Below are 10,184 nucleotides of genomic sequence, written 5' to 3' on the forward strand. Positions count from 1 at the left end.
CGTTGGATGTGTCTATGGTCGGTGGGTCCATATGCGCCGTAACGCCTCCCAACGCCTCCAAAGTTGAGAGGATTATGACTTTCAAATAAAAGTGTGGTAATTCCTTTTTCGTAGTTATTTTTTTTAATCAAGGGTAAAACAGTAAATCCACAATTATAAAAATAATGTTTTGAGTAGTATAGTTGGGATGTATGATTTAAGTACTATAGTGAATATTTGGTTTAAAAAAAAGATGAATATTTTCATCGAGTTCATTCGCCGCCGTCTCTGTGCCGCCGCCGTCCGCAGCCATGATCACGGCGCTGGACCTGTACCACGTGCTGACGGCAGTGGTGCGGCTGTACGTAGACATGACGCTAGCCTACGGCTCCGTCTGCTGGTGGCAGATCTTCACCCCCGACCGGTGCTCGGGGATCAACCGCTTCGTGGCGCTCTTCGCCGTCCCGCTCCTCTCCTTCCACTTCATCTCCACCAACAACCCCTTCACCATGAACCTGCGCTTCCTCGTCGCCGACATGCTGCAGAAGCTCGCCGTCCTCTTCCTCCTCTTCCTCGCCTCCCGCCTTTCCTCTTCTCACTTCCTCGGCCTCGACTGGAGCATCACGCTCTTCTCCCTCTCCATGCTCCCCCAACACGCTCGTCATGGGCATCCCACTGCTCCACGGCATGTACGACGGTGGAGCCGCGTCCTCGACCTCCGCCTCCACCGACGCCGGCACACTCATGGTCCAGGTCGTCGTCCTCTAGTGCATCATCTGGTACACGCTCATGCTCTTCCTCTTCGAGTACCGCGCCGCGCGCGCTCGTGCTCGACCAGTTCCTCGACGGCGCTGCCGCCTCCATCGTCTCCTTCCGCGTCGACTCCGACGTCATCTCGCTCGCCAGCGGCGAGATCGAGCTCGAGGCCGACGCCGTCCCTGTCGCCGCCGGCGCCTCCTCGCGCGGCGGCGACACCGGACGGGTGCAGGTCACCGTGCGCAAATCCACCAGCTCATGCTCTGAGGCCGCGTGCTCGCACTCCCACTCCCACTCGCAGTCCATGCAGCCCCGGGTCTCCAACCTCTCTGGCGTCGAGATCTACTCGCTGCAGTCGTCGCGCAACCCCACCCCGCTCGGCTCCAGCTTCAACCACGCCAACTTCTTCAACATCGTCGGCGCCGGTGCCAAGGGAGGAGGAGGAGCAGCAGCGGTAGGGGACGAGGAGAAGGGCGCCGGCGGGCACTCGCCGCAGCCGCAGGCCGTGGCCGTGGCAGCCAAGAGGAAGGACCTGCACATGCTCGTCTAGAGCTCCAGCGCCTCCCCGGTCTTCGAGCGCGCCGCCAGCGCCGCCGTGCATTCGGGTCTGGGGCCGACGACCATGCCGACGTCCTCACCAAAGGTAACTTTTTTTTTTCAGTCACCACTTGCACTTGGTGTGACGATATTGCCCTTGATGAATAAAAATCAACAAAAATAACTATTTTGGGTAGGCATCAGAAAGCGTTAGGAAGCGTTTCCAACTATTGTAAAAGGGCTCTAGTTATTAATGTATTATTAAAAGTTATGGATAAAAGATATGAGAGGCAATCTATCAACGCCAACAAATCCATCCACCGAGTATTAAAATATGGTCGTCCATGCTTACAATTAATATATTAAGAAAAATTCTAGATAAAAGATATAACGCGAACAAAATTTTATCTATATACTCTTATAAAGCTAAACCTCATCAGATGATTTTTCTCTTCATGTAAGGTGTCCACCATCATTCTCCACTAAGTGACCCCACTAGATGTTCTATATCTTCATGCAAGGTGTCAACATCATTCCCCATTAAGTCCATATCATCCCTATTAATTATAAAAAAATATCCACGTCATCTCTATCATATGTCATACTTTTAATCTTTAATCTATTAACATACAAGTAATCTATATACGCTATTTGTTTCATCATATATTCCTTTATAATGTAATTAAATATTCTATTGGTTTTTCTTCTATTGGCTTACCGATCTTTTACCAGATTTGATACAATAAAATAGCATGCAAGTCAAATTCATATATATAATACCGAATACCATATAGTAATGCTATGTATATACAAGATTTATTTTTATGAAAATCCCGCGGCAACGCACGGGGTATGCTTCTAGTACTCTTATAAAGCAAAACTTCACTAGCTATTTATCTCAACATGCAAGCTGTCCAACTAGGCAATGCACTATCACAGTAACACCACACTAGTTATTTATCTCAACATGCAAGCTATCCAACTAAGCAATGCACTATCACATACAATTAAAATCCACTAGCACATGCAACTACAATGCCCACATCAGCAAGACACATAAGCATTTTGTTGTCCACGTCATCATACCACGTAATTCACTAATCCGCAATTCCCACGGCAACGCACGGGGTATACTTCTAGTCTATAATATTAAAGAGGCAAAATTTCTCTTCACCTATATTTGATCGGTATCACCATAACTACAGGATAGTAGAGAGTTTCTTTCGTATGTATTTATATGACTCATGCCCATACGAGTTAAAACAGCTCACGTCTAGTGATGATTGATACATAATCAGATTCCAAGACATGCTGGATCTGTATCTCATACGTGGCTTGGACTCATGAGTCATGAGACAAGTTCATACGAGTTACGAGTTAGAACTGATCACGTATAGAGATGACACGACACGGAGTCTAATTCTAATATGTATCAGATTCTTGTTGCGGGCATGCATGTTTGCTAGCTAGTGTATACTCTCTCTGTGTGCCTAATGGAATCGTCGTTAGCAGTTGCTAATGACGTGGATTAATCCTAATTGATCACTAAAATAAATCTTAACAGTCGCCAACGTAGGGGAAGGATACTAGTAAAGCAACACTGGAACAAGGATTCATGGTCCGACGGAAGTGATGCTGACTGCTGCCGAGTTGAACAGTCGGCGACCGGTAGCCGTAGCCCGCCAAAGCGTCGACCAGCAATGCAGTAGACATTTTCGGCGCTCTGTCTATCGTGGCTAGCTGCTAAGCACCTGGGCGTGGAGCCGTGAGGCGCAGAAGACAGGAGGCAAAGAGTCGGGCATCCAGCACGACAGTTGACGGACAGACGGATTAGTGAATGAAGATATCTCTTTTCCATTCCGTGATGGCTTGTAGCGCAAAGCTAGGTTACAAATTAGTAGTGTGTTGGGCTGCTTAGTTAGCAAACTTTGTTTGATTGGACTGGGTGCATGACTTTGCGCTTGGGGGTGTGAAAGAGGCGAAAGTTTCTGTTAGCAAGATGATGACTGATGAGGCTCATGGCTTTCTGATTTTCAGGTGGATGCGGCCACACCCACAGTCAGAAACATGCATGGCTCCGCCCCTGAATGACTGATGAGACTAAGATCATCATGTGCCTTCCGACAAGGCTGTACACATTTTTCTCCTTGATCAACAAGGCTAGGAGATCATTATTATTCCGCAACCAACGAGGCCGAACAAATCGACCCATCCTATGGCATTCCATCCTCTGAACAAAAGACATGGTATGTAATGTAATCCATTCTGCCAGGAGCATCTAAGAGATGCTTGTGCGGTTGTGCCTCGTTGCAAAATAGCTGGCTGGACATAGAACCTCCCAAATAACAGTGTATGCATGTGTGTCAAGAGGATCCTAGATTACACAAAATGATTAACTGTACGAGCTTGACAAATTTAGAATTCAACATTTGTGGAACGGACAACAAAAAAACAGCTGTACGAGCCGGACAAATTTAGAATTCAACATTTGTGGAACGGACAACAAAAAAACAGGCCAAACAGCCAGCACAGCGTAAAACGGACTAACCACTTATTCTATATCCACTATGGATAGAAAACAAAAAAGAAAGAAGAAGAAGAAACACTATACACATTTACCGCTTCTTTAATTAGAAAGGCTATGTCTAAAGGTTCCTTTGATAAATGATAATGACTGAGAGTTCCTTCTATTGCGTTCATTCCAAATGTATCGAAATCCCGTCTTAGATTCTCGCAGCAGATGATGATGTTCCTGTTAGAGTGTGCGCAACAGATCCGGCCCAGCTCGCTATACACACGAGCTAGCACCCTCTCATGCCCAGGTCCACCGGAACCGACAATATACCAAGGCCTTGAACCTAACTCAACTAAAAAGACTAGCCAGGTTGGTGAGGGTTACCCCCATGTTATATATATGCCGTGCTCCTCCACCACCAATTACCAATCTGAGACTAAACCTAACAGTTTCCGACCTTTTTTTTTTGTAAATGGGCAATCCTTGCAGAGACGATTCACCGTTTTGTTAGTCGATATGCCACGATTTGCAAATCGGATCATGTTGCCAGCCTTTCTTTTGCATCGGAGTTTTTCAGCCGTAGAAGAATCTTCTTTAAAAAGGGTCCAAACAAAGAAAGGACATTTAGGCTCTGCCTGGAACAAACCAGCAGCACAACTAACTCGAGTCAACAAGTCCACGCATGGTGGTCATTGAGGCTTTAAAACTTCTTACTTTATGACACGGGAGAAATCAAAGACTTACCTCCCTTCGTTCTCCGCCGGCCTGACTGCGGCGTTCACATCTCGGAGATGCTTATTTATGCCAAGCTGCACTCCAAATTGCAATTAGAAATGCAGGCACGGACCCACGGTAGCATGTACCTTGTGTCTGATTTGGCAGCCTTTAGTTTAGGGATATTCATTCAGTACGTCGCAGAGGCGAGGCATCTTCCCCGGCGACTCGCCCAGAGTCAAGTTAATGACAGATTAGATACACTTTAGATATGTGGCTGTACTATATGGTAGGTAGTTGTATATTGTATATTATAGTTGCCATCCATTCTCCAACATGTCACAGTTTACTTTAAGGATGGTGGTCATCCTCACAGTTCATACATACAGATATTCCAAGGCAATAATATATAGGGAGTATTGGCAAGGCATGTGTAGATGAATATAAAACCTGCCCCTGCACCTCACTTATGTAAACTACGCAAGCATCCAGCGCAGCTTGTACTACCTCATGATTTTTCTTGTTGGGGCCTTGAGGGATAGCCCATGAAGAATACCACCCCCTAGGTATTTCTAGGATAGCTAACTAGTTAACATGCTATGAGTTTGCAAAGACTTTTAGAGGTTACCTTTGGTACGGATGGACCATCGGATGTTGCATAGGTTAGTCTCAGTAGGAGTTTCATGTCTCAGTTTTAAAGACTCTAATGTATTGGAAACAGTGTATACTAATTTCATCATCACTAAACTCTGATCATCTCTCTCTTCATTTATATTGGTACCATGTCAGTATATTTTCTAGGTTGGTAGGTTGTCCATTAACACTCGAAAGTAGGATGGCCCCCCAAAACAGGGGTCTGTCGTCGGAGATGTTCTTACCTTTTCTTAGATAAAGGGAAGTTTATTTCATCAAGAAAATAAAAAATATCTAGGTCTCAACATTGTGAGATGCTTGTGACCGTAAATTATTATAAAATTTTACTGTGTGGGTAGACTCCATTGTCCACATAGCATTCACACCCATCAGCCAAACAAAACGACTGTGATATAAGAGTAGGTACAATAATGGGCTTATAGCCAATCTAGTCAGCATTTTTGCTGAGGTGGAGGAGAGAAGAGAGGAGAGAGAAGAGAACTTGGCTCTTATTCAAGCACCAAGTTTGGCATGGATGCATAGGCATCTGTGGGCCCAAACAAAAGTGTATGTGAGGAGGAGTAAGAAAGAGAAAGTAAGACATGGTACCATATAATAATAAAAAACTTTTTTATATACAAATAAGAGAATTATTGTATGACTTGACTCTAGCCAAGCACTTGGCTCTATTATTGAGCTTGCTCTAAAGCAAAAGACACCACCCCCTTGGGGCCTTTGGGGATAGCCCATGAAGGACACCACCACCTTGGTATTTCTAGGCTAACTAACTAATAACTATTTAACCTTAGTTAAATGCGATGAGTTTGCAATTACTTTTTAAAGGTTACCTTCGGTACGGACCACAGGAGTAGGAGCTAACAAGAAGCTGCAGCTCAAGTAGAACTCAGCTTCCCCGAAGCACCCTTCCCGAAAGATTGAACATGGCGACCAAAGGTTCTATAGGAAGACCGGAACTTGCATTGGTCAATGACCATCTTGTTTTTAAATGATATGCATTCTTAACTTCTTTCATCCCACCCTTCCCGTAATTATAATCAGGGAACACCTTTACATGAGACGACGAGCAATAGTAAAAAATGAATATTTGATTCCACTAGTTTTTACGGGCCTATTTGGTAGGACTTCTACCCCAGCTTCAAAAAGCTGTTTTAAGCTTCTCGTATCAAACAGGCTGAGACAGTTTCTCCTAAAAGCTGTTTTCAGCTCCTCTTTTAGGCATAGTTTCCCAGGTGAAGTTGGTGAAGTTGAAAATACTAGCTTCTTCCATCTCTCTTTCTCTCTCTCTATTATCTTCTCTAAGAAGCTGTTTTATCAAACGTTTACAAAAAAACAGAATCAGCTCTATCAATAAAGTTGCTTTTAGAGTCAATGCCAACAAAAGCTGATAAGATGAGCTGTACCAAACAGGGTCTGTTGGAGATGTTCTTAGCTATGCACTTAAATCTGTTTGTGCGTGATCGAAAGGAGTACACTCTATATATGCATTTCCCATAACATTAGGAAGCTTCCCTACAGTGTCATCTTGACGATCGATGCCTATCGTCATATTTTATGTTTAGGGCTTATATACTATAGTCACGCTGCCTTGCTGACCAACAGCACCACATGTGCCCCCTTATATATATCTGATCAGAGAGAGCTTGAGACACCATCGTGTCCTAGTTGAGGTTGCGATTGCAAATGGAGGATCCTGACACCATGCCGCAAGCCAAGCTTGCTACCACCGATCACACAACTCCCAACAACAGCCAAAATGCTCCTCCTACCAATCAGAATAAACAAGAAGTCACGTTGGAGCTCCAGAAGTACATCCTGCTGCTGGCCTCGCTGGTGGCCACGGTGACCTATGCTGCCGGGTTCAGCCCGCCGGGGGGCGTCTGGCAGGACACGGCTGCCGGGCACCTCGCCGGCGACCCCATCATCCGGGACACCCACCACAAGCGGTACGTGGCCTTCTTCTACTGCAACGCCACCGCGTTTGCCGCGTCGCTCGTGGTCATCGTCATCACCCTCACCCTCGCCTACCTGGACGACTACAAGGACAAGTACTCCGGCTCCAAGATCGTCGTCCAGTACATGAAGAGACAATGGATCGCCGTTCGGACGCTGCAGACGGCCATGGTGTTGGACCTGCTCAGCCTCATGGGAGCCTATGCCGCCGGCACCTGCCGGGACACGTTCACCACCGTCTACTCCTCGGTGCTGGTGGGCGTCGTCTTCGTCTACCTCGTTGGTCAAATGGCGGTGGCCTCGTGCTCGTGCTTCACCGACACCGGCTCCGGCGGCGTGCCCAAAGGCCAAGTCGAAGGAAACCCCAACTCCGGTTCCGGCGGCGGCGTGCCCGAACCCGAAGCCGTCGAAAAAGAAGAAGAACGACAGAAGGCGAAAAAAGGTTTCCGCAAGGTCAAGGTCCTGATGGCGCTTGCTTCAGTGGCCAACAAGGTCGAACAAGACAAGGCGAAAGAACGGTTCCGCTTCCGCAAGGTCCTGATGCTTCTCGCGACGTTCGCCGTGAGCATCACGTACTTGGCCGGGCTGAGCACGCCGGGGGGGTTCTGGGACAGCACTGGCGCCGGGCACCGCCCCGGCGACGCCATCCTCAAGGACCATCACAACACGCGCCTGGCCGTATTCTTCGGCTTCAACACCACGGCATTCGTCGCGTCACTGCTCAGCATCGTGGTGCTTCTGGACACGAAGCTCCGCCAGATCAATGCCTACGGGTTCATCGTCGTCGCGCTCGTCAGCCTCATCGGCGCGTACAACGTTGGCAGCTGCAGGCAGACCGACACCACCGTCTACGTGTTCAGCCTCATCCCTGCTGTTCTGGTGTACATTTCGTTCCTCTACTTTGTCGCAGGCAGGACCAAACTGTTGCGAGAGCCATCATCACCATCAACACGAAATGGTCGCGAGAACACCAATGGCAGGTAGTATTCAGAGTTTGCCTCGATTTGGTACCGCTCGCTCTTCCTTTGCAAATCATTGGCATTCAGAACATTCAATATTGATTGCATTGCAGCTGAATTCTTTTAATTTTTCTCCTAATCAGGGTCAGGGAGGGTAAAACAGAGAAGGAGAAAGCAGCCGACAAGGCTCGCTCTCTTGTTCTGCTGCTCGCCACTCTGGCAGCGACGATCACGTACCAAGCGGGGTTAGACCCGCCGGGCGGCGTCTGGCAAGACAACAGTGGTGGCCACACCGCCGGTGACCCGATCCTCCTGACGACGAATGCTCGGCGGTACAAGGCTTTCTTCTACTGCAACTCGGTGTCGCTGGTGGCGTCCCTGGTCGCCATCGTGCTGGTCCAGAGCAAGTTTCTGCTCAAGCACCATGTGCTGGAGGCGGTCATGATACTGGACCTCTTCGGCCTCATCGGTGCATACGCGGCAGGGAGCTCCCGGGATGTGAACACATCCATCCATGCCATGGCATTGGCTGGCGCCGTCCTCGTCTACGTGGTCATCCACGTCATCTTCATAACGCTGGACGACGCCACACGCACAAGGAGCGAGAGTGACAAGAAAAAGGACAATGAGTTGGTGGAGAAGACGCGCAAGCGGCTGCTCCTCTTCGCCATCTTGGCGGCGACCATCACCTACCAAGCCGGCCTCACTCCTCCAGGAGGGTTCCGGCTCCAGGACGACCAGTCCGGGCACCACGCCGGTGACCCGGTCCTCTTGTACAACTTCCCGCGCCGCTACAAGGCCTTCTTCTACTGCAACTCGGTGAGCTTCATGCTGTCCATCGCCCTCATCCTCCTCCTCGTCAACCCCAACCTGTACAGGCCAGCCATACGGACCCACGCGCTGTCCGTGTGCACGGGGGTAGGCTTGTTTGGCCTCATGGGCGCCTACGCTGCCGGAAGCACGCAGCATGTGAAGACATCCGTCTACACATTCGTGTTGGTGGCAGTGGTCATTTTCTTCATAGTCCTACTGTTCCTGGTGTTTTGGTTCACGGGCTGCAGCAAAACTCCACAAGGAGCACCAATAGAGACCAACACACAGGACGAGGAGGACAATGACGACACCGAGAAAAAGAGCATGCATGCCAACCGCAAGTACCTCATGTTGCTAGGGATCCTTGTGGCAAGTGTCACCTACCAGGCCGGCCTAGAGCCGCCGGGCGGAGCTTGGCAGAACAGCAGTGGAGGGCACGAGGCCGGCGACCCGGTGATGCATGACAACAGGAGGCCCCGGTATCTGGCTTTCTTCTACAGCAACTCCACCTCGTTCATGGCGTCCGTCTCGGTCATGGTCATCCTGCTGCTCCTGCTCCTGGCACCACCAAAGCAGCTAGTTCGCAACGACCACTGGCACAAAAGGTGGCTTGTGGTGATGAACACAACAATTGTGCTGGACTTGCTTGGCCTCCTGGGTGCCTACGCAGCCGGCTCGAGCAGGCGGTGGAAGACATCTGTGTATGTGTTGCTGCTGGTCATAGCCGTGCTGGTCTACATGGCATTACATCTCCTCCTGTCCTGCATCATCAGAAGGAGGAGTGGTCAGAGCGCCCAACCATTGCCTGGCGACTCATCAGTGAAACCCGAAGCAAATGCTACTTCTCTAGTCTAGTACTCTAGTATTTGTATGTCCCTCGTGTACTTGAGCCTCACATATCAGTACAGCCAGTCTATTTGTTCAAGAACAACCCCTTGCACAAATACCAAAGACTAGTGTTTTATTGCTACTCCTCCAGTTTTATTGAAACTAGAATGAAACAAGCTTACCTCCATCTGCTGCAGTCCACGCAGACAATTCCATGCCAAGTCATTTTCCTCCACAAACATGCAATCCAAAATGCCAATAATCTAACCGGGGTCGTGTGCTAACATATTTCATGGACACACCAACCAGGAACTCTCAGTTGCCAGGTTGTCCAATCCTGACACCAATAAGACAGCAACCTCCAGCACAACATATTTCACGCATCACAGCGTCATGACATGTTGCGCCATTGTTAAAAGCACTATTTTAGTCATGCATCTTGTGGAATCATTATACAAACTACATAGTTGGTGCATGAT

At 48.5% G+C, this 10,184-nt stretch overlaps 2 pseudogenes; both read left to right on the top strand.

Annotated features, from left to right (window-relative positions):
* The first annotated feature begins 290 nt into the window (after window positions 1-290).
* LOC136479347 (probable auxin efflux carrier component 1d) lies at window positions 291-3,359 on the top strand (annotated as a pseudogene).
* Window positions 3,360-6,819: 3,460 nt separating this feature from the next.
* On the top strand, window positions 6,820-9,849 carry LOC136481464 (uncharacterized; annotated as a pseudogene).
* Window positions 9,850-10,184: the final 335 nt, after the last annotated feature.

Source organism: Miscanthus floridulus, chromosome 9 (genome assembly GCF_019320115.1).
Source record: "Miscanthus floridulus cultivar M001 chromosome 9, ASM1932011v1, whole genome shotgun sequence".
Taxonomy (NCBI): domain Eukaryota; kingdom Viridiplantae; phylum Streptophyta; class Magnoliopsida; order Poales; family Poaceae; genus Miscanthus; species Miscanthus floridulus.